Genomic DNA, 25,401 nt, shown 5'->3' with positions numbered 1-25,401 from the left:
CTTCTTTGAGCAGGAATGGGGCTGGAGACTGTTGGAATCAGGGATGGGACCCAGGGCTGTTGGCTGAATGTTAAGTTGTTCCGATCTGCAGCTTGAGTGAGACCAGCTTCTGGGAGTAGTGAGTAGGTTCCCCTCCCATTTTTTTCCACTCTCACCTTAATCAAGGCTATAGGGGTTCTTTTCTCCATCAGGACCCCCCTCCTCAACTAGAAAGAGAAATCTAGATGTAATGATGGGTGCCCCTTTATTTCAAGAGGGCAAGCTGCATCTCTGTAGGCTTGAGGTAAAATATGCAGTTTATAGACTTCAGTACTTTCCAAGAATTATTCTATTTCTAACTGTTGTTTATAAATACCCATTCTTTCTGGATATTAGGTCAGGCACTTCAGAAATGAATCATTTATGACGAGTTTCTGGCAGGGGGATATGAGGCCCCTTGATTTATACCACATAAGCAACTCTTTGTACTGTCTGTGAACAGTAACCTTGCCGTAAAATTTTTCTTATTTTTTCTTGGCTTAAATTTAATATAAAACTTCTGTCATCTTAAATAATTTCATGGGGCTGGGCAGGGGAAGGAGGGGGATGGTGAAGAAGGCATTTTAATCCTTTGGCTTCTTTCTGCTAACTTTCTGTCCTGAATTTTACCTGAAATTAACATATCCCATATATGCCCTAAAGTGGAGACAAGGAGAAAGGGAAGCAGGAAGAGAAATTCTGGCCTCCCTGAGGTTGGCTTGTGAGCCCAGGTTCCTCGGATCAGAGAGCTCAATGGCAGGGCTGTTGGGGATTCCTCCTCTGTCCTGCACTGCCACCATTGAGACTGATGGGACTGAGGTTTTGGAGCTGAATTGTGGTAAAAGATGGGCTTTTTTTTTTTTTGTCTTTTAACTGAGGGTTTTTAGCACCCTTTGGAGTTTTTTTTCCTTGGCATTCAATGGCAGCCTGAATTTGACAGCATACAGGGCGGTGTGCTTTTGAATTTGCTTGCATTTCTTTTTTATCTTCTAAAGCTTAGGACTGTGAGGGTTTAGGTGTATTGCCTCAGTAAGAAAGGAGCACTTTCAATCTGTGATGAAATATTGCACTATAGAAATTGATGGACTCTTGTGGACTGCCCTGAAAAGGAACAGCCAGGATTCAGAATTGAGCACAATATGAAAAGAAAACAAAATAAAACAAAACATAATAAAAAACAAAGAGAGCTACCAAAGGCTGAAAGCAATTGAGAATGCTTCGCACCTCTGAACATCAAATCATCACTAGATAGCAAATGAGGAACTGGGAAAAATACTTGAAATGTATATGAGAGAAAAAGTTTAATATTATCAATATATACTGTCAAATCAATAATGAAAAGATGGGTGCCAATGAAAAATTGGAAAAAGGGTATAAACTAGTAATTCACAGTATAAGAAAAACGATGGCATGAAACATAAAAATGCTCACCTTTACAGGCAATCAAAAAGTCCAACTTAAAACAACAAAAAGCCATTTTTTGTGAATTTTTTTTTGGGGGGTGCGTGGTCCGGGAATCGATCCTGGGTCTCCCACATGAAAGGCAGGCATTCTAACCTCTGAACTACCCTTGCACCCCAAAACCCGTTCTTTAATATGATCAAATTGGCAAAGATTAAAAATAAGAACACAGAGCTGGTGAGTGTGTGGGGAAATGGATACTTTTATATATTGGCATTGAATATATAAATTGGTAAAACCACTTTGTAGGGAAATCTGTCAATGTGGCCTAAACTGTGTATACCACTTAAAGGAATTTAACCTTCCGGAATTATCGTGGATCTGTGCAAAGATTTAACTACAAGGATGTTGAACAATATGTTTATTTTCATACTAAAACTATGAATTTTTATGCAGTCATTAAAAATTATGTAATAGAGTGTTTAATAATATAAAAAGATAGTCATAACACATATCCGATTTTAAAAGTTGATTAAAATTTGCATATAACAGTATAATCCAATTTTTGAAAAAGGAAATGTGTGTAGATGGAAGAAAGATGAAAAGGATATAAAGAAAAGGGTTAACAGTTATAACCAGTGGTTTTTCTAGGACGGAGGACTTAAAGGTAATTTTATTTTTTTAGTTATCTTTATTTTCAACAGAGAATATATTTTCTTCTCACAGGTCGAAAAACAAACTCTCATAGTTGTATTTCTTTTTTATTTAGCCAACTGGTAATCTACTCCTACCCTTTCAGGATGATGCTGCAGGAGAACCATGGCTTCGGAGGTGGCTTGGACAATAAGCTCTGTCATCTTCAATAAGAATTTCTTGAATCTGAAGCAATTTGATTTTGCCTTTTGTGGAACAGTAATCTGAGAGCTACATCTAGAACCAGAAAACACATTCTGACCTACTGTATGATCTCGGACAAGTGGCCTAATCCTCTTTAAATTAAATTGGGAATTCTGTGGAATTTAAAGGTGACAATAGTTAACGTAGTCATAAAAACAGGCCCTAAATTCCACAATCTCAATCTAATCAGAGAAAAACATCAGGCAAACACAAATTGAGGGACATTCTACAAAATCTTTGACCAGTACTCCTCAAAATATTCAGGGTCATGAGAAATAAGAAAAGATCGAGAAACCCTGCCAGTCAGAGGACATTAAGAAAATACTAAGAATACATGATGACGAGAATACAGTCTGGTACCTGAATTAGATCCTGTAACAGAAAAAGGACATTAGTGGGAAAATCGATCAAATACAAATGAAATCTGGAGTTTAGTTAATAGTAATATATTAGTGTTGATTTCTTAGTTTTGACAAATGTACTATGTTCATGTATAGTGTTAACATTGTAGGGTAACCAACCATCACAGTTTGCCCAGGACAGGAGTTTTGTGGGATTCAGACTTTGAGTGGTAAAACCATTACACAGTCTTGGGCAAACTAGAATGCTGGGTAATCTAGTACTAGGGGAAACTGTGACAAAGGTACACAGGAACTCTGTGTCATTTTTGTAACTTTGTTGTAAATCTAAAATTATTCCCAAATGAAATGTGTATTTAAAAAAATAACATACATAAATTAAGACCAAAGCAAAACATAAAACAAATTGGGAACGGGTGACCAAAATGGGATGGTAGGGCTAAAAGAAGTTAAATATCCATCTATTCAATAAATGTGATGAAATTCCCACTATATACTAAGTTCTCTGCTGGTCTCTACTTTCAAATGGATGATGCACATACATACAAATGGACACTCCTTTTCTTTCTCTTGTTATATTTTCAGAGATAAATGTGTTTGTGGTAAACTCTGTAGGTTTATTCATTTAGCCTTTTTAAAAATGCATTTACTTTTAAGATACATTAATCTTTAAAAAGTTTGTCCTTTTTCCATTCCATTATTTTATCCAATGATTTTGCCTACAATTAAATATCCTTTTCTAAAGCTGTATTAATATTTTTCATTTCCTCCTCAAAAAAGCTTCCACAATTAATCAAGAAATGTTAAACCCCTATATATATACAGGACTGTACATCATCCCTTATGCTATCTCATATAGTCTTTCACTTTTACTCTATTAGATATCATTTATCTAATTGTACAGTTTTTTTAATTGTGAAATATAACATATATATCAAAAAGCCCAATAAATTAACAAGTACATTTTAACAAGTAGTTACAGAACAGATTTCAAAGTTTGGTATGGGTTACAGTGCCACGGTTTTTCATTTTTTTCTTCTAGCTACTCCAAGACACTGGAGACTAAAAGAAACGTCAATATAATGATTCAGCGTCATAGTCATTTGTTAAATCTTATTCTCTCTGTTATACTCCTCCTTCTCTTTTTTTTTCTTTTTCGTGAAAAATAACATATGTTCAAAAAAGCAATAAATTTCAAAGCATATCGCAATAATTAGTTGTAGAACAGATTTCAGAGTTTGGTATGGGTTAAAATTCCACAATTTTAGATTTTTACTTCTAGCTGCTATAAGGTATCAGAGACTAAAAGAAATATCAAAATAATTACTCAGCACTCATACTCATGCTAGACCTTTCCTTTGCTGTATAACTCCACCATCACTTTTATTTTATTTATTTATTTATTTATTTATTTTTAAACATAAAAACATACAAACATGAACATTCTTACCATATGATCATTTCATTCTAGGTATATAAACAATAACCCACAATATCATCACACAGTTGTGTATTCAACACCATGATCACCTCTCAGAACATTTGCATCAATCCAGAAAAAGAAAAAAGGAAAAAATTCACACATACCTTACACCCTCCCCCTTCCCCTCACCGATCACCAGCATTTCAATCTACTAAATTTATTTTAACGTTTGTTCCCCCATTATTTATTTATTTATTTTTCACCATGGAGATCAGTAATTCTTTTTTTTAAATTTGTATTAATAAAACTAATCAACATACAATATGAACATTTTTTCATCACATAGTTGTATATTCATCATCATGATCATTTCTTAGAACATTTGCATCAACTCAGAAAAAGAAATAAAAAGAAAACAGGAAAAATATTCATCCATACCATACCCCTTACCCTTCCCTTTCATTGATCACTAGCATTTCAATCTACTAAATTTATTTTAGCATTTGTTTCACCTATTATTTATTAATTTTTAATCCATATGTTTTACTCATCTGTCCATAAGGTAGATAAAAGGAGCATCAGATGAGTAGAATATATGGAATAAAAATAAATAATAGGGGGAACAAATGTTAAAATAAATTTAGTTTGAAATGCTAGTGATCAATGAAAGCAAGGGGTAAGGGATATGGTATGCAAAATTTTTTTTTTCTGTTTTTGTTTTATTTTTCTGTTGTCTTTTTATGCCTTTTTCTGAATTAATGCAAATGTGTGGGAAATGATCATGATGATGAATATGCAACTATGTGATGATATTGTGAATTACTGAGTGTATGTGTTGGGAATGTTTGTGCTTCTTGTAATTTTTTTTTAATTAATAAAAAATTTTTTAAAAAAGGAGCATCAGATGCAAGGTTTTCACAATCACACAGTCACATTGCAAAAGCTATATCATTACACAATCTTCAAGAAACACAGCTATGGGAACACAGCTCTGCATTTTCAAGTTGCTCCCTCCAGCCTCTCTATTACACCTTTAGCTCTTTCTCCCACTCTATAGGGATATTTGGGCTATGCCCCTTCTAGATTTTTCATGTTGAAAGAGGCTGTTAATAATATGGGATAGGGGGATGGAACTAGTGCATGTTCTAGAGAGGTTGGGTCCTCTGTATTTCAGGACTTAACTGGTCCAGGGACACATCTGGAGGTTGTAGATTTCTTGAAAGTTACCCTAATGCATGGAACCTTTGTAGAATCTTATATAATACCCTAAGTATTCTTTAGTAATGACTGGAATGGTTCTGGTTGTGGTTTGGCAAGTTACAATAGGTAGCAATGTGTAACTGAAGCTTGCTTAAGAGTGACCTCTAGATTAGCCTCTTGACTCTATTTGAACTCTCTCAGCCACTGATATCTTATTTGTTACACTCCTTTCCCCCCTTTTGACCAGGATGGCATTGTTGATCCCACAGTGCCAAGGCCAGACTCATCCCTAGGAGTCATCTCCCATGCCTCCAGAGAGACTTTCACCCCTGGATGTCATGTAGGAGGAGCATAGTTTCACTTGCAGAGTTGGGCTTATAGAGAAAAAGACCACATCTGCGCAAAAAAAGAGGTCCTCCAGAGTTGACCCTTAGGCATATCTATATGTAGGCTAAGCTTCTCTGTTACATACATAAGCCTCAAGAGAGCAAGCCTCAATAAAAGAGCTTGGCCTATTGTTTTGTGTGTCCCTAATGTTTGACATAGTATCGGGGTTTCCCTGGTGGTAAAGTTTAATGTTTCCATATTTTTTTCTCCCATCCCTCAAGGGAGGTTGCCAATACTTTTTGACTACCTGCTTAATATACTCTGGGATATATCCAGGCATTACATTAAATTATACAGGATTAAAGGCTCTCATTCTTATTCTGGGCTCCCTGTGTTTGGGTTGTTTATATGATCTATCCAGATAGGTTGAGTTAGATTATGTGCTACAGAAAATTTAGGTTCTATGCAAAAGAAGACTTTCTTCCTTTGGTCTCAAGAAGTAGATGAATTTCTAAAATACAGACAATGTCTTCCTTATCTCCGTATTCTGAATTACCTTAATCCCAACTGGTCAGCTTCATTCTTATCTCTAAATACCAGGTTATGCATATGTAAAACAGCCTTTCAAACTCCAGAAATAACAATTACTGCTTTGGACTAAATGTGACTGCTGTAAGAGCTTACAACCTGGACCTTAGTTTTCTTATAAATATTTTCTAAATGAGATCATACAATATTTGCTCTTTTGTTTCTGCATTATTTTGCCTCACCAAATGTCCCACAGGTTCATTCACATTGTTGCATGCCTCACAATTTCATTTCTTTTTGTAGCAGCATGATCGTACATATTTACCATCATTTGCCAATCCTGCCTTTCAGTCAGTGCAACTTTCAGCCACCTCCATCTTCTGGGCCTCATGTATAATGTCCAAAGTCAACAGTCCATCAACATTCTCAATTTCAGATACTTTCATTGTTTCCAAGGAAAGATAACCAATAAACCCACTCTCACCAAATAGAAAATCCAATTCTCCCCCTAACTCTTATCCGTCACCCCTTTATGTACCCCTTGATTTGCTGGGATACTGTTAATGTTTAATTGTTTAAGTAGTCCATATTATGCAATAGCATTTCTCCCTATACCCTGAAATTATACATCCTCTGTACAAAACTACGTACAGGTAGATATGCCCTTTATCATATTGAGGAAGTTACCTTTGATTCCTATCTTTTGAAATGTTTTTGTTAGAAAAGGATGTTGAATTTTTGTTGCATGCTTTTATCAGCATCAATCGAGATGATCATATGACTTTTCTCTTTCAATTTGTTAATGTGCTGAATTACATTAACTGATTTTCTTGTGTTGAACCATCCTTGCATTTCTGGTATAAACCCCACTTGATCATGGTGTATAACTTTTCTTAATGTGCGGTAGGATTCAATTTGTTAATGTTTTGTTGAGAATTTTTGCATCTAAATTCATTAGGGAGATTGGCCTGTAGTTTTTCTTTCTTATAGCATCTTTACCCGGTTTTGGTATTAAAGTGATGTTAGCTTTATAAAATGTGTTAGGTGGTGTTCCTTCCTCAATTTTTTTGAAAAGTCTGAGCAGGATTGGCATTAATTCTTTTTGGAATGTTTGGTAAAATTCCCCCGTGAAGCCATCTTGCCCTGGGCTTTTATTTGTAGGAAGATTTTTGATGACTAATTGAATCTCTTTACTTGTGATTGGTTTATTGAGATTTCTATTTCTTCTTGAGTCCGTTTGGTTTGTTCGTGTATTTCCAGGAATTTGTCCATTTCATCTAAGTTGTCTAGTTTGTTGGTTATAGTTATTCCTAGCATCCTCATGGACTTTTAGAAAAATTTCTTCAAGGTCTGTGTTAATGCACCCCTTCTCATTTCTGATTTCATTTATTTGCATCCTCTCCCTTTTTTATTTGTTAGACTTGCTTGTGGCCCATCGATTTTATTGATTTTTCTCAAAGAACCAGCTTTTGGTTTTATTGATTCTTTCTATTGTTCTTTTGCTCTTCCAATCATCTAACTCAGCCTTAATCTTTGTTATTTCTCTTCTTCTATTTGTTTTGGGGTTAGTTTGCTGTTCTTTCACAAGGTCCTTCAAGTGAGCAATTAAGTCCTTGATTTTTGCTTTTTCTTCTTTTTTAATATAGACATTTAGGGCAATAAATTTCCCTCTCAGCACAGCCTTTGCACATATCATAAGTTCTGATATATTGTATTCTCATTTTCACTCATCTTCAGATAGCTACTGATTTCTCTAGCAATTTCTTCTTAGATCCACTCATTGTTTAAGAGTGTGTTATTCAATCCCCATGTATTTGTGAAAGTTCTTGTTCTTTTGTGATTATTGACTTCCAGTTTCATTCCATTGTGATCAGAGAAAGTGCTTTGAGTAGTTTCAATGTTATTTAATTTATAAAGACCTGTTTTGTGCCCTAGTATGTGATCTATCCTGGAGAATGTTCCATGAGCACTAGAGAAAAATGTATATCCTGGTGTTTTGGGGTGTGATGATCTCTATATATCTGTTAGGTCTAGTTCATTTATCAAACTGTTTAAGTTCTCTATTACCTTGTTGATCCTCTGTCTGGTTGTTCTATCTATAGAGGAGAGTGACGTATTGAAGTCTCCTACTCTTATTGTTGAAATGTCTATCACTCCCTTTAGTTTTGCCAATGTCTTTCTCATGTATTTTGGAGCTCCTTGATTGTGAACATAAACGTTTATGATTGTTATTTCCTCTTTGGTTAATTGTCCCTTTTACTAATACATAGTGTCCTTCTTTGTCTCTCATGATGTCTTTACATTTAAAATCTATTTTATCTGATATTAGTATAGCTACTCCTGCTTTCTTTTGATTGCAAAGAAAGATGAGCCTCTTGTAAGCAGCATATAGCTGGATTATATTTCTCAATCCACTCTGCCGATTTGTATCTTTTAATTGGTAAATTTAGTCTGTTAACATTCAAAGTTATTACTGTGAAGGTATTTCTTCAATCCATTATCTTATCTTTTGGATTTTGTCAGATCTATATAATCTTTTCTGCCTTTCCCTTTTAATCCTTTATGTTACACTTACTGGTGATCTCAACTCTGTGCCCTCCTCCAGACCCCCTGCTCCTGTCTTTTTTTTTTCAGCTGGTAGAATTCTCTTTAGTATTTCATATATCGCTGGTCTGTTGACATATTCTCTCAGTCTTTGTGAACATTTTAATCTCTCCCTCAGTTTTGAAGGACAATTTGTACAGAATTCTTTGCTGGAAGTCTTTCTCTTTCAGGATCTTAAATATATCATACCACTGCCTTCTGGACTCCATAGTGCCAGTTGAGTAGTCCAAATCAGTCTTCTGTGGTTTTCCTTGAATGTAGTAGATTTCTCTTCCTGCTTTCATGATTTTCTGCTTTCTCTTCAACATTTAACAGACTGATTAGTATGTGTCATACTTGGATTTATTCTTTTGGAGTTCATTGGGATTCTTTGATTTGCATATCTATATCTTTTATAAAGATCCATCATTTCCCTGAGATCCAATTCAAATTTTTCCATCTTTTTTTGTTATTTGCTCTTTTGTGTGTTCAAAATCAGTTGTCCTGTCCTCTAGTTTGCTTATTCTTTCTTCTGCCTCTTCAAATCTGCTGTTGTGTGTCTCTAGTATATTTTTTATTTGGTCTATAGCCTCTTTAATCTCTGTGATATCTGCTATTTTTCTACTTATTCTTTCAAATTCCTCTTTATGCTCTTCTAGTGACTTCTTTTTTTTTCTTAACAGAATGTAATGTTTATTATACAAATTAGACACCATACAATTACAATCTAAAAATAAAGGCACCAGAAACAGAAAATATTCCCAACTGTAACAGTCAAAATCAGTGGGCTCATAGACACATTAGCGCTTCTGAACTTTGGGATTTATTACTGATGTGGAGTTTTTGCAGATGTCTGTGGAAACTACTTCTGAGAAAATGCAAGTAGTTGGTGTTGAGTTTTGAGGAAGCTCTTGATTGGTAGAGCCAAGAATCAGGAAAATTAGCAGGAAGATGGTATCCATGACATGCCTATCCATGATATGCCTATGCATCTGTGTTGTCTCCCTTTATGGTGGCTCAAAACCTGAGTAATGGCTTTCTTACTTCTGCCTTCCCAAACTTACCTAAATTAGGACATTGGTGAATTCTAACATGAAACCACAAAGGAATTAAATTCTGGAAACTGGTTTCCAACATTAACCATGTAGACATATCATCCAGAAGACCATATTTAACACTAGACTTTATTGTCGTACTCACTTAACAATATGATTTGAATCCCAGCCAGAAGCAAAGATAAAGGCAAAAGGGCCAAAGATGAAAATAACAATGCACATGTGACTCTGATAAGTTTTTCATACTTATAATTTCAGGCAATTTACTTACTACAAGGAAAGTAGAATAAGGGTCTTCTAGCAAAAAAAAAAAAAAGAAAAGAAAAAAGAAAGAAAGAAAGAAGAAAGAAGAGGAGAAAAGAAAGGGAAAAACAGCTTTTCTCAGTAAGAAAGGATAGAATATACATATATAATTCATAAATGATATCTAATACCTACCATATGAGACCAGTAATAAAATTTCAACAAATACCAAATGTAATTTTCCCATGTCTCCTTATTTACGGGGCAATTAAAAGTGATTTAAAAAATTAAGTCCACTTTGCATATTAAAATACACTTTATTATTACCAATAGATAGATTAAATTTTTGGTTATTTAAGTTATAAAAAATAAACCCTACTCATTAAAACATTTGTAGTACTGGTAAAAGATCATTTAAAGAAGTATTTTGTCATATCAATACTTTATTTCCAAAAGAATTGGAAACTCAGTCTAGGAATTCACTTTTCACAGGAAGTACTGTGTGAGTGGAAAAGTATTTGCAAAGTCCCCTTCAGGGAATGGTGAGAGTGGGGGGAAATTCAACCTCCCCAAGTTGAATTCTTGATATTCTCACAAGCAGTGTGGACAACCAAAGCTATAGGCTGAGTCCCCAGTCTTAGGGTTTGTTCATATGAAACTTAACCCCACAAAGAATAGATCAAGTCTACTTAAAATTTAAGCCTAAGAGTCACCCCCAAGAGAGCCTCTTTTGTTGCTCAGATGTGGCCTCTCTCTCCAGCCAAAACAACAAGCAAACTCACCACCCTTGCCCTGGCTACGTGGGACATGACTCCCAGGAGTGTGGACCTTCCTGGCAACGTGGGACAGAAATCCCAGAATGAGCTGAGACTCAGCATCAAGGGATTGAGCAAAACTCTAGGATGAGCTGAGACCCAGCATCAAGGGACTGAGAAAACCTTCTAGACCAAAAGGGGGAAGAGTGAAATGAGACAAAGTGTCAATGGCTGAGAGTTTCCAACAGAGTTGAGAGGTTATCCTGGAGGTTATTCTTACGCATTAAGTAGATATTACCTTGTTATCCAAGATGTAATGGAGAGGCTGAAGGGAACTTCCTGAAAATGTAGAGCTGTGTTCCAGTAGCCATGTTTCTTGATGATGATTGTATAATGATAAGCTTTCACAATGTGACTGTGTGATTGTGAAAACCTTGTGTCTGATGTTCCTTTTATCTACCTTGTCAACAGACGAGTAGAACATATGGAATAAAAATAAATAATAGGGGGAGCAAATGTTAAAATAAATTTAGTTTGAATTGCTAGTGATCAATGAAAGGGAGGGGTAAGGGGTATGGTATGTAAATATTTTTTTCTGTTTTTGTTTTATTTTTCTGTTGTCTTTTTATTTCTTTTTCTGAATTGATGCAAATGTTCTAAGAAATGATCATGATGATGAATATGCAACTGTGTGATGATATTGTGAATTACTGATTATATATGTAGAATGGAATGAGCATATATTAAGAATGTTTGTGTTTCTTTCTTGTAATATTTTTTAAATTAATAAAAAATTTTTAAAATGAAGTACTATGTCAAGACTATGTCATTTATAAATTTCATAAGATTTCTGTCATGGTTTGAAATTTCTGGACAATTATACATGAATTAATTAACATGAGGCACCCCCACATTACCTTTCTTTTTTGCCACATTGCTTTTATTTGCAGGGATTCCCACCAGTGTGAGTTCTCAGATGTTCTTGTAAGAATAAGAATTAAAGGCTTTCCTTTTGTATTTTTAACACTTACAGATCTTTTATCAAGTATGAACCCTCATATGCTTTTGTAAAGATGAAGGTCACTTGAAGGTTTCCCCACATTGGTTACATTCATAGAGTTTCTCTCCACTGTGTGTTCTCACATGTTTCAGCAAGGAAGAGGACCAACTGAAAGCTTTCCCGCATTTTTTCACATTTATATAACTTCTCTCCAGTGTGTATTCTCACATGTCCTCGAAAGGATGCAAGCCAACAAAAAGCTTTCCCACAATACTTAATACATAGGGTTTCTCTCCAGTGTGAGTCCTTTCATGATTTCGAAGTGAACTAGGACTACTGAAGACTTGCCCACATTGTTTACATTCATAAGGTTTCTCTCCAGCATGCATTCTCAAATGCCCTTGAAAATATGCAAGTCAACGGAAGGCCTTCCCACAAAACTTACATTCATAGGGCTTTTCTCCACTGTGAGCCCTTTCATGTCTTCACACTGAACTGGGACAACTGAAGGCTTTACCACATTGTTTATATTTGTAGGGTTTTTCTCCGGTGTGCGTTATCATGTGTCTTCTAAAAGCTGACAAACAATTTAAGTATTTCCCACATTCTTTACATTCCTAGGGTTTCTCCCCAGTGTGAATTCTTTCATGTATTCTAAGTGATTGAGGATAACTGAATGCTTTCCTAAATTTTTTTACATTCATAGGGTTTCTCTCTAGTGTGAGTCCTTTCATGTCTTTGAATGGAAGTGGGACAACTGAATGCTTTACCACACTGTTTACACTCATAACGTTTCTCTCCATTGTGCCTTCTCACATGTCCTTGAAAAGATTCTAGCCAACTAAAGGTTTTCCCACAATACTTGCATTCATAGGGTTTCTCGCCAGTATGAGTTCTTTCATGTCTTTGTAATGAACTGGGACAACTGAAGGCTTTCCCACATTTTTTACACTGGTGGAGTTTCTCTCCAGTGTGTATTCTCACGTGTCTTTGAAAAGATTCAAGCCAACTGAAGGCTTTTCCGCAGTACTTACATGCATGGGGTTTTTCTCTAGTGTGAGTTCTTTCATGTCGTCAAAAGGAATGGGAATAACTGAAAGCTTTTCCACATTGTTTACATTCATATGGTTTCTCTCCAGTGTGAATCCTTTCATGTCTTCAAAAGGAAGTGGTACAAATAAAGGCTTTAGCACATTGTTTACATTCATACAGTTTCTCTCCAGTGTGTGTTATCATATGTCTTCCTAAGGATGAAGGATAAATACACTCTTTCCCACATTCCTTACATTTATATGGTTTCTCTCCACTATGATTCTTCCAGCATCTAGTAAGACTGCTGAACTCATTGAAGACTTTTGCATGCTTCTTGCAAGCGTAGGTTTTATATACAGTGTGAGTTTTTATATGTCGAGTGAACCAATAGAAATGAATAAAGATTTTCCACAAAATTTACAGACATAGGATTTCTTTTCACTGTGAGTTCCCCCAGGTATTCTCAAGTAGGAGGGAGAACTGCAGACCTGTCCACATTCTTGATATTCATATGGTTTGTATCCAATATGAGATTTGATGTGCCATTTAAGGAATGCATGATGTGTGAATGCTTTTACACAATCACTGCATTCATATGTATGTATTCCAGGAGTTTTCTTGTACAGATTAAGGTTTGAAATCTGACTCAAGGTTTCTTTACATTGATTACCTTTATTGCTTAGTCTCTGCACCACACGATTTCTGCTCAGATGTCTCCCCTTGTTTTTGTGCTGATTTTCACAGTTATGGTCTTTCCATTTTTTCCCTAAAATACAAACCCAGGAATCATTTTTTGTGAACTTTGCTATTATCTGTTCTTTGGACTTGTTTTGCCCAAAAATATTCCCCTGAGAAACTGACCCATTGGCTTTAATACCTCATCATCTACTGAAGAGAGGTTCCTGAGGGTTTCCAGTATCACCTCTCTGTAGAGGCTCCTCTGAGAAGAATCCAGCAAAGCCCACTCCTCCAGGGTGAAGCTCACAGCCACATCCTCAAAAGTCACTGACCCCTGGGTCTGCCGTGCAATTTGCTTTGCAGGATATCATACCCCCTTGCTGAGTTATTTTTTTCTCATCTTCAGTCTGTGAGAAACCATAAGGCAGGAATCATCTGTCTTTCCCCTCTCTGTGCCAGCAACCATTTCCGCCTCCAGAGGGCTCCGTGGCCCAGGCAGGGGACAGGGCGCCATGGATACAGGGCTCTAGTATCTTCTTTTTTTTTTTTTTTAATTAATTAAAAAAAAGAATTAACAAAACAATTAGAAATCATTCCATTCTACATGTACAATCAGTAATTCTTAATAACATCACATAGTTGCATATTCATCATTTCTTAGTACATTCTAGTGTCTTCTTGATCTCTTTTATTTCATTAGCCATCTCACTGATTTTATTTAACAGAGTTGTATGAACATCTTTGATTAGTTATTCCAGTCTGTGTCTCCTCCAGTGTTTTAATTTGGTCATTCGACTGGGCTATATCTGTCTGCATCTTCATATAGTTATTGATCTTCTGTCTTTGCGACATCTAAATACCTTGATAGTGTTACTTTAGAAGTTGATTCCCTTCAGTAGTCTAAAGCTTTGTATTTGAGGGATGGGTGTGGAGCAGTATGTGGGGTCTGGGGAAGGGCACAGGCATACACCTGGGTCGGGGATGCTACATTGGTGACTGTGAGCATGGGGTGCAGGTCACAGTGTTGTGGAGGTGAGGTGGGGGTGCTGTGGCGGTGAGGTGCAGCTCAGACAGGACTTGAAACGCAGGAACAGGGTGCAGCGAGGGGGACACAGAGGTAGGGCATGGCGGGATGCGGATGGGGGGCTGAGTGGATGTGCTGGGGCTGGTACATGGGCTGGGTGTAGCTGGGCATGTGGAGCATGTGGGTTGTGGGTGTCAGGGTGTGGGCTACATGGCACATGAGCTGGGGCACAGGGAGGGTGGGGTGCGGCTGTGTCTTTGTGCAGAGAGAGGGGTTCAGGGGGGCTGGGATGTGGATGCACAAGTGTGTACGGGCTGGGCATGGGTTGCACAGGTTGCAGGATGTGTGTCAGGGGTGGATGATGTCAGGTGGGCAGGGCCCTGGCACAGGTGCAGCGGTGGAGCTAGGTTAGGGGTGCATGTGTGTGTAGGGTGGCGGCTATGCGGCACACTGCTAGGTGTGGGAGAAGGGCACTTGTGTGGGGGGATGTGGCAATGGTGTGCACGTGTGCGGGACAGGAGTTGTAGAGTGCAGGGTTCAAGAGGTCAGTGCATGGAATCATGGGTGCCCAGAAGGAGGTCATGGTTGGGTCCGTTGGGGGGGTGGGGGGCAGGGCTCTGGTGTGCGCGCGAGCAGAGCTCATTGGCAGCGGAGCTGGATTGCCCCTGTGTGGGCTGGGGGCTAGTATGGCCCAGATGCTCAGGTCAGTGCTTGCCCAGAGTTGAGGAGGTGTGGCAGGAGTGGGGGTATGCGTGTGTACATGTCCGTGGGACTGGATGCTGACATGTGTGCGCGTGTGCAGAGTTTAGGGGTTTGGTGCAGAGTTGCCCTACTATATAGACTGGGTGCAGGAGTGGCCAGGGTATGAAGGTGAGTGCCTGTAGCCCACATGTGCAGGTGACCACAGGGGGCAGGGGGTGGGATGTGGGGAGCGTGGGGATCATGGGGCTGGATGCAGTTTCGAGGTCTCAGAAGAGGGGTGGGCAAGACTGTGCGCTTGTATTGGAGTGGTGGGTTGGGCTGGGACAGGCTTGCATGCATGCGTGGGGCAGGGGTGTGGGGTAAGGATGCATGGGGAGGGGGATGTGGCAGGCTTGCTTGGAGCACATTGGAGGGGCCTTTGTAGCATTCAGGTGCTTGGGGTATGGGGGAAATCATGCACAAGGGTAGTGGTGATGGCACCATTTTACATTCACCCCATCAACAATGGACAAGTGTTCCTATTTTTCCACATCATCTCCAACAATTGTTATACTCCATTTTTTAAAACAGTAGTCTTTCTAGTGGGTGTTAGTTAGTATCTTATTGTGGTTTTGATTTGCATTGCCCTAATGGCCAATGATGTGAACATCTTTTCATAGGCTTATCGGCTTCTCATAGGCTTATCGGCCATTTGTAGATCTTCTTGGATAAACATCTGTACAAAGTACTTAGACCACTTAAAAATTTGATTGTTTGCCTTTTCGTTGTTGAAGTATAGGAGTTCTTTATGTATTCTGGAAATAAAACCTCATCAGAACTATGATTTCTAAATATTTTCTCCCATTTTGAGGTTGTGTTGTCTACCAGATTTTTTAAAGTGAAGGTTCTATCTATTTTTCCCTTCATTAAAAAAATTAAGGTATAATGCACATGTAGTAAAACTCACCTTTTTAAGGTAGAGTTTTACAATTTTTTACTAGTCTACTAGATTTTGAGTATTGTAATTCAAATGTATTCTTCTTGATTCTTTACAGATGTTTGAATTCATTTGTAAAGGTAGAGATGGCTTAAAAGACACCTTTGACTATGTCTATATCATTTATTATAAATAAAAACCCTCACTAAATTATTTTTCATTCTCTAAATATCCCTTTTCTCCTAAGTACAAGATTTAAAATTATTAAGTTAACTTCCATGGAGGACAAGATATTGGTAGGTTTCGTAGGAAATCCACCTTTGGAAATAACAAAATGTCATGACTTAACTTAAAAAGAGCCAGCATGCTCTCCCCCTAGCCTTCCAATCCCCCATCATAAAACCCACAAGCATAGACCTTGTCTTATTTCCTTGTGAATTTCCTAAACTTATACTCTGGTGGTTCTTTCTTATGGTGGGAATTAATGTACAGCATGCTTAGGAAGAGGATGATTGATTAAACAAAGTGTATAAAGGAAACCAGGAATCACAGTGCATACAGGTATATTGAAGATATGATAGCAATGTATTTATTTAAATACCAAGGATGTTGCATTCATTTAAATACCAAGGATTATTTGTCATGCAGATTTACCTAAACCATATCATCTCTTTAGGCCCACAGCTCAGCACTCTCACAAACACATGTATATGGTTGACACTCACCGCACATAGTCTGTTATGGATTGAATTGTGTCCCCCAAAAAGACATTTTCAGGTCCTAACTCCCCATCCTGTGAATGTGAACTTGACTGTAAATAGGACCTTTGAAGATGTCATTAATTAAGAAGAGGCCAAATTGGATTATGGTGGGCCTTAGTCCAATAAGATTGCTCCCTTTATAAGGACATAGATTTGAACACAGACAGAGACAATGGTGAACCGGGGGAGAAGGGGACAGAGGGAGAGAGAGAGAGGAATGAGAGAGAGACAGCCTTGTGCTGAGGCAGAGATTGAGTTATCCTGCCACAAGCAGCCAAGGAATACTATTGATTGCTGGCCACCCACTTGAAGCCAGGAGCAAGGCGTGGAACAGACTCCCCCTTTAAGAAAAGCATGGCCCTGCTGATACCTTGATTTTGGACTTTTAGCTTCCATAATCACGAGACAATAAAATTCTGCTGTTTTAAAGAAGAGAGAGCAGTCATGTATTCACTTCATATCTGCCTCAGTGATTTGAAATAACTTCTGGCCTAATGATAAATATCAGCTGATGGAAGCCATGAACCGATTACTTGGACTTCAGGATAAAGTATAATGAAAAGAACACTATAGAGACAACTAATTTAGAAGTTAGATACGTATGGTATAGGGATGAACTACTTAAGTAGATTAAACACTGACTTTGACATCAAAGTGTGGAACAGTTTGGAATGGATGGGTTACAAAGCTCCAGGGATCAATGTTAGGACCAATTTTATTCATTTGATATGTCAATGATTTGGAAGAAGGAACATGCAGTAAGCTTGTTATACAAAACTAGAGGGAGGGACAGTCAATACAAAGACGGAATGAAATCACTTGAGTAGACTAGGAACATAAGCAGATAAGTGGTTTACTCAGTTTGGCGTGGAGGAAATATGAAGTAGAAAGATTATCTCACAGTAATGTGAAATCAGGGTGTTCAAAATAGTTAAAAAAAGTGAAAACTCATGAAATGAGTAAATAGGCACACTAGAAAGAAAACAATTCAAATGCCGTAAGTGAGACAAAATATTGACTATAGAAGTTAAATACCACATTTGTTTTTTTTTTTTTTTTTTTTAAGAGAGAGGAAGGAAGGGAAGGAAAGACAGAGAGAAGGAAGGAAGGATGGAAGGAAGGAAGGGAGGAAGAAAGGGAAACATTTTCTTGTTTTATTATATTTTGTTTGTTTGTTTGTTTTTTACATGGGCTAGGGCCGGGAATCGAACCGAGGTCCTCCGGCATGGCAGGCAAGCACTCTTGCCCGCTGAGCCACCGCGGCCCGCCCCACATTTGTTTTTTAAAATATTTTTTGACAAATCTTCACACACATATAATCCATATAAATGTCATATTTTAAATATGCTATACAGTGAAAATAACTCACTGAAATATATGCAATTAGAGCAAAAATAAGGACACTTGTTAAAGAGGATAAACTTAAATTATGGGTGGTCTATCAGTATCACCCATGTCTTAAATTAGGTGTGGGTTCATTTAATTTATTTATTATGCTTTGTAATTTACATATACACTGCACTTGTTCTTTTATATGTATCAAATAGTACATAAGAACATTTAAAGATTTCCTTAGAAGTTTTTTTCTCACCTAGATATTTATTTGCACACTGAAGTTCACAGCAGCAACATTCACAGTTGTCAAAAGATGGAAGCAAACCAAGTGTCCATCAACTGCTAAATGGATAAACAAAATGTGGTATATATGCACATGGAATATTATTCAGCCATGAAAAGGAATGAAGTTCTGATACATGAGACAACATGACATGAACCTTGAAGACATCATGCTGAGCAAAATAAACCAGACACAAAAGGACAAACACTGAATGAGCCCACTCGAAATTAGAACAAGCAAACTCAGCCAGAATGCAGAACATGGGTTACCAGGGGATGGGGGCGGGGAAGGGCATGGGGTATCAGTGCTGAAATTGCAGAGTTTCTATTTGGGATGTTGGAGAACTTCTGGTAATGGATGGTGGTGACGGAAGCACAGCAATGGGAATGTCGTTAACAGCACTGAATTATGTATTTGAAAGTGGTTAAATAGATAAAGTTTAGATTGCATATATTACCATCATAAAAAAAAAAATCCATGGGACTAAACAACAGTAACATTAACTCTAACATAGACTAAAGTTAATAATATAATTATAAAAATGTGCTTTCATAGATTTTTAAAAAATGTACCAAACTAATGCAAAGTATTAATAATAGGGTGGTGAATGCACATGCTATGTCCTTGGAGAGAGGCTGAGGTGACCGAGCTCCAGCCCGAGACACGAGAGCAACTGGGACGGCCAAGATGTCAGCTTCCTTAGTCTGGGCCATTGTTCCGGCTGGGAGCAAAAGGAAAAGGCAGCCCACCCGGGCCGCCCTCACCCCCACCTTCAGCAGTAAACAAGATAAGCAGCTTCTTAAAGATAAGCCTGAACATGTAGGTGTGAAAGGTGGTGTCCAAACCAGGGTTGTAATGGCCTTTCTCCTTTTTCATACTTTAGAAAGTATCAAAAACATTTTATTTATCCAAGCTAACCAAGGAAATATTTTTGAAGATATTAGAAAATAAATCATCTCAAATTCAACAAGTTAACCATGGATTTGTGAGAAATATTTTTATGTCCTATTACTGCTAAACAAAAAAACCCAAGCTTATTATACGATATATCCTTCAATGACATTTGTGCATAACTGCTTTAATAAAATGAGTATATAGATTTTAAAATTTAAACATTTTAGATTGAAATATGAAATGCACATGTTTAAACTGAACAGACTTTTATCTTGTTTTTTTCTACTTACAAAAATAATACAGGCTCACTGTAAAAAAATTCAAACATTACAGAAATACATAATGTAGATATATCTATTATCCTTCCCAGAGATAACCAATATTAACAGCTGTTTGGTATTTACAGCCTCACTTTCTTTTCTATGCATAATGCTAATATTTAAATGTGTTTTTAAGGAAAATATAAATAGCATTAACATAAAAAACTGCTGCATGATTTGTTTTTCATTTTATATATCTTATATATCCTTCTACATCAGGATATACAGTATGACCGCATCATTTTTTTTTAACATTCATTGGCTCTTTTTGGCCTCATCATTTTTAGCAAGTACAGGGTATTTCATTTTACGGATGCATGCTAACCTCCTACTGATGGCTACTTGAATGCACAGGATAAGATCCAAAAATTATAACTAGTGGATCAAAAAGTACAAATATATAAAATTTTCTTTACTAAAAAGGCTGGATCAACAAATGCTTTCACCAACAGTATAAGGGTATGAGTATATTCCCCACATCATCATTTTCAAAGCAAAAATTGTTTAAATTTTTGAATATTTCACTCTGCTTATAACATTAGAATCCTAAAACAACTGCTTATAAAATTAGCACATTTTCACTCCACCTGTAAATTCTTGGTCTGGAAAGAAAGTTCTGGGACTAATTCAGTTCCCAAATTGTTTCTCAACATAAATGAATTAGCCCCAAAAGAAGAAAATGTGTTTCTTTATCTGGAAAAGCTACTGCTACTAAAGAGCATCCTTATCACTCCAGTGGTCTCTAATCAGACATGGAAAATTAAGACTTCCCTCAGGTACACTGGTTCAACTTTTTTTTTTTTTAAAGATTTTTATTGATAAATAACATACAAGCACAAACATTCTTAACATATAAACATTTCATACATGGTGTAAAATCAATGGTTCACAATATCAACACATAGTTGTATATTCATCACCATGATAATTTTTTAGAACATTTGCATCAGTCCAGGAAAAGAAAGAAAAAGAAAAAAAGAAAAAACTCATATACACTATACCCTTACCCCTTCCTCTCATTGACCACTAGTATCTCCCTCTACTCAACAGATTTTAACTTTGTTCCCCCTATTATTTGTTTATATATATTTTTTCCCATATTCTTTACTCATCTGTCCATATCCTAGAAAAAGGGAGCATCGAATACAAGGTTTTCACAATCACACAGTCACATTATAAACGTTAAATCTTTAAACAATTATCTTCAAGAAACAAGGCTACTAGAACACAGTTCTGCAGTTTCAGGTACTTTCCTTTAGCCACTCAATTACACCCTAAACTGAAAATGGATATCTATATAATGTCTAAGAATAACCTCCAGGATAACCTCTCCACTCTGTTTGAAATCTTTCAGCCCTGGACACTTGATTTTGTCTCATTTCTCTTTTCCCCCTTTTGGTCAAGAAAGTTTTCTCAATCCCTTGATGCTGGGTTCCAGCTCACCCTGGGATTTCTGTCTCACGTGGCCAGGGAGATTCACACTCCTGGGAGTCAGGTTCCCACATGGGGTGAGGGAGGGGAGTGGGTTCACTTGCCAAGTCAGATTAGAGAGAGAGGCCACATCTGAGCAACAAATGAGGTTCTCTGGGAGTGACTCTTAGGCCTGGTTTTAAGTCGACTTAGCCTATCTTTTGCAGGAATAAGTTTCATAGGGTGAACCCTAAGACTGGGGGCTCAGTCTATTGATTTGGTGGTCCCTACTGCTTGCAAGAGAATTAGAAATTCTCCACATGGGGGCATTGACCCTTTCCCCCTTTCTTCCCATCCCCCTGCCAATATTTCTTTATTCACTGTCCACATCACTCTGGGATTTATCGGGGCATCACACTGACCTGGACAAACTAACAAAATCTCATGCCCTATTCAAGATGCCCTGTACTTATGGTGTTCAACTAAACTTATCATGTAAGTTAAATTAGGAAATACACTATCCAAAATATAAATTTTGCACCAAATAAACATCTCTCCCTTTAGTCTCACACAGAGAAGTTGAAGTTTTAACATACAGATGATATCATCCTTTACCCAGTCTTCTGATATACCTTAGTCCTATCCAGATCAGCTTCATGTAATATTCTTATATTCTAGAGCATATGATGATAAAAGGAGATTCTAATGAAGAAGATGTTCAAGATGGAGTCAGAGTGTGCATTGAAAATAAAGCACAGCTAACTCTTTTAGGAGCAGAAATGGACTATGTAGAAGACAAATTATCTAGTGAGTTTGTGCTCAATAACCCAAACATCAAAGGAACTTGTGGTTGTGGAGAAAGTTTTAATATCTGACACCCCAGGACTCCTCCTTCAGCTGTAGGCTTCAGGGATGCTCCTGGAAGACTTGCTTCCTAAATGCTTCCTAAAGAAATAATGTGACTGTCATGTTCTCAAGGTTTCTATTGTATGGCTGCCTTATGAGGAAATATATGGATTTTGAAAATGAGGCCAGTGTGTTGAATTCAAGAAATGATATTTGTATTCTTTTTAGAAGATGAAAAATGAGAAGCCAATACTCTCTTTGGATCATTTTTCTGTTCTGTAAAGAAAGAGAAAAATCCTACCCTACACTTAACTCTCTCAACTGTTTTTTGTTAGAACCTGTTTCACTGAAGTTGCCTTAGTGGTAGGAATTCAGGTAGATCTGTGTCAAATGGCTTGAATTGTCCAACCCCCTTGGCATTTTCCCAACCAGACTGATGGCTCTTGAAATTCAGAGGCAAGAAATCCTGACTGCTTATAGTAATGTGGTAGTGCATTGCTTTTCTGGCCAAATTTGTCATGGCCTTTTTACATCTTAATTTTAAAATATCATTACTGAATGTCTCATTTGTCTGCCCTTTAACAGTGTCAGCCGTTAGATGAAAGGTTTTAGGCAACAATTTCCTGGAACTGAATGATGGTCCGAAAGATAGAAAATATTCCACCACCTATTTCTTCTCTTTTTTTTAAGTGCAGTTTTATTGAGATACATTCACACACCGTACAGACCATCTGAAGTATACAATCACTGGCTCACAGTATCATCCACCACCTATTTCTTAATCCATATCTTTTGCTACCCTAAGTGTCTGCTCAAAATGGAGTCTGGAGCTCACTTAGATTCTTTTAGTTGAAAGATCTCTAAAAAGCCATCTAGCCCAGTCTCCACTCAATTCTATAGCTGAGTAAACAGAACCCCAGGGAAACTGAAGTCTTATCCAATCTCACTGCAAGTTAGGGCAGTGCCAGGACTCAACCTCAGGTCTTCTGACACCATAGGTTATGCATTCCCTGTGCTCTCAGGCAGTCAGGACAGTTAAATGATGATATGGCTTCTCTGTCTGGTCAACATTTTGATAAAATGTTTTAGTAATTTGATGGTGAATTAAGTTTTTATTTTATTTTGAATGGTAAAACCCATTTATGTGAATTACAACGTTTATTCTGTGAAACCATGAAACAATGATTTACACTAGCAGGGAAGATATACTGGTAGTCCAGAATTATTCTTTTAAAATGTAGTAGTGGGTGCTGTGAATGGTGGCTCAGCAGGTAGAATCTCACCTGCCATGCTGGAGAGCCGGGTTCGATTTCTGGTGCCTGCCCATGCAAAACAACAACAACAACAACAACAACAAAAAAGTAGTAATTGTGAAGCAGAACTTGGGGATCTTTTCTTAAAATTCTCAATGTGTTTTACTTTCTGGACCTTAAATCCAATTGCTAAAGTTTTAAGCCCAACATTTTAACCTAAAGTTTTTATCACTAAATTTTATTTAACAGTGTACATTTTTGTCATTTAGCTATCGATTTTCCTTGGTTTGACAAAGTCAGTGAAGTGGCAAATAGTGCTTTGTTTTGAAAGCTAATTCTCATGAATTGGAGTAGCACCCAAGTTTCTTTATTTGTGATATTCACTAAAGTACCTGGCACAAAATGCACCAAACCTGGAAGGGCAGCTTTCTGTAAATGCTCATGAGTTTGTATCATTAATATAATTGTTAATCCACTTGTGATTTGTGCAATACTGTATGTGTGTAGAGATTCTAATGTCAATTTTAAAAATGTTGCTTGTGATCATAAAAAAAAAAACACAGAGTGGTAATGGGAACTCTTTATTTATTTATTTGGTATGCTGTATGGCATGGTCCCATTTCATTCTTTCTCCCTGTTAATATCCGGTTATTGCAGCACTATTTGTTGAATTCTGGTAGTTTGTTTTTGTTGGTTTCTTAGTTTGTTTGAGAAAATGCATGGGCAGGGAATCGAACCGGGTCTCCTGCATGGCAGGCAAGAATTCTACCACTGAACTATCCTGGCACCCCAGGGAACCCTTTATTTTGTGCACTATTTTTCGTTAAACCCTCTACTTCTCTCATTAAAAAAAAAGTTATAAAATAAAAATAAAAGGCATGGCAGTCCCCTCTGTTAGAATTCGCTCACCTGAGGTTGATCACTGACATCTGTCAGAAAGAATATGTTATTTTCATTGTTCCAGGAGATTTCGTTGTCCTCAAACTTGAATTGCTCCTCTACTTTAGAACGGTGTGTGTCTCCGCATCAATGAAGGTCACCACGTCACCCTTGTTACCTATGGCAATGGTCTGTTCATCAGGACTCCTGCAGATACTAACGCTCTCTCTTTTAGTGTTCACAGTGGTGATGCCTTTCATAGTCCTCACATCCCAAGTGCGGATGGTTTTATTCCCGGATGCGGTGGCAAAGAGGCCGGGATTACTTGTATACCAACAAAGCTCATTCACTCTATCCACATGTCCCCGATTATTGTTTTCTTTGACAGGTTCTTCTCCACCAAGAAGACGCTGGCCGCCTTGTCGAAGGACTCTGAGGCCAGGCGGCACCCACCGCAGCTCCAGGCCACTGAGTACACCTTGGCACTATGCACCGGGAACTGGTGCGTCTTGCTGTGGCCCTGGCACAGCGCTTGCATCCCAAGCACGCAGGGCCACGGTCTGCTGGTCACTGAGCAGCAGGGGGCCATCGAGTCGGGACCGCTTTGGCCCAGCAAAGAGGTGCCGTGGTTGCTGCGGGGACCGCCACACCCAACTCCCCGAGGACTGCAACGCCTACGCTGTCCTTATAAATTTTTGATGATTTGTTCAGCTGGTGAATACTAGTTGTGTGGCTCCTTTACAATCAGCAGGTCTAATGACTAACAGTTTCTCCATTAAAATAAAAAACCTGAACCTTTACTTCTAAAAGAATCCAAATCCATGGCTAACTGGAATCAATGAATCAATGTTTATCTTCTTGTTCATCATTACTGTACAATTGTTTCATGACCTCCTTTATTAAACATGACTTTTTTATAAAGCAAAAATCTCACATTTTCCTTTAATATTTGAAATTCAGAATTAAAGTTAAATGATAAAACTTTAAAAGAAGTCCCAATGAGACAAATGAAGAGCTATTTTGTTTTCAAACTGTACCTCTCTTCATTTGTCCCAATGGGACTTCCTTGAGAATCACTGGTTAAGAAGTACAGAAAAAGGGTAAAAACCACACTTGTGCATAAAATGCCTATGATTTTAATTCGGGTGATATGCTAATAGTCATGAATTAAAGTGTAATATTGAGGGATACACACTCTAAGTGTAATGGAAAGTCATTGGTGAGGGAATTAGTAATAACTGGAAGTAATTGTTTTATGGAAAGAGGTTGTTTTAGTTTG

The 25,401-nt window shown here is 37.5% G+C and overlaps 3 pseudogenes across 1 annotated transcript; 1 reads left to right on the top strand and 2 right to left on the bottom strand.

The window, feature by feature from the left end:
• Positions 1 to 11,830: 11,830 nt before the first annotated feature.
• On the bottom strand, positions 11,831 to 13,866 carry LOC143676389 (uncharacterized; annotated as a pseudogene).
• Positions 13,715 to 24,945, bottom strand: LOC143675787 (THO complex subunit 3 pseudogene; annotated as a pseudogene). The gene is made up of 3 exons (XR_013171674.1): positions 24,924 to 24,945; positions 24,153 to 24,806; positions 13,715 to 14,035 (listed from the first exon to the last, which is right to left on the bottom strand). The product of XR_013171674.1 is annotated as a THO complex subunit 3 pseudogene (transcript).
• LOC143676388 (iron-sulfur cluster assembly 1 homolog, mitochondrial-like) lies at positions 19,208 to 22,019 on the top strand (annotated as a pseudogene).
• Positions 24,946 to 25,401: the final 456 nt, after the last annotated feature.

Source organism: Tamandua tetradactyla, chromosome 3, assembly GCF_023851605.1.
Source record: "Tamandua tetradactyla isolate mTamTet1 chromosome 3, mTamTet1.pri, whole genome shotgun sequence".
In the NCBI taxonomy this organism is placed as follows: domain Eukaryota; kingdom Metazoa; phylum Chordata; class Mammalia; order Pilosa; family Myrmecophagidae; genus Tamandua; species Tamandua tetradactyla.
The sequence above is the reverse complement of the archived record's forward strand: the minus strand, read 5'-3'. Positions and strand labels throughout refer to the sequence as shown.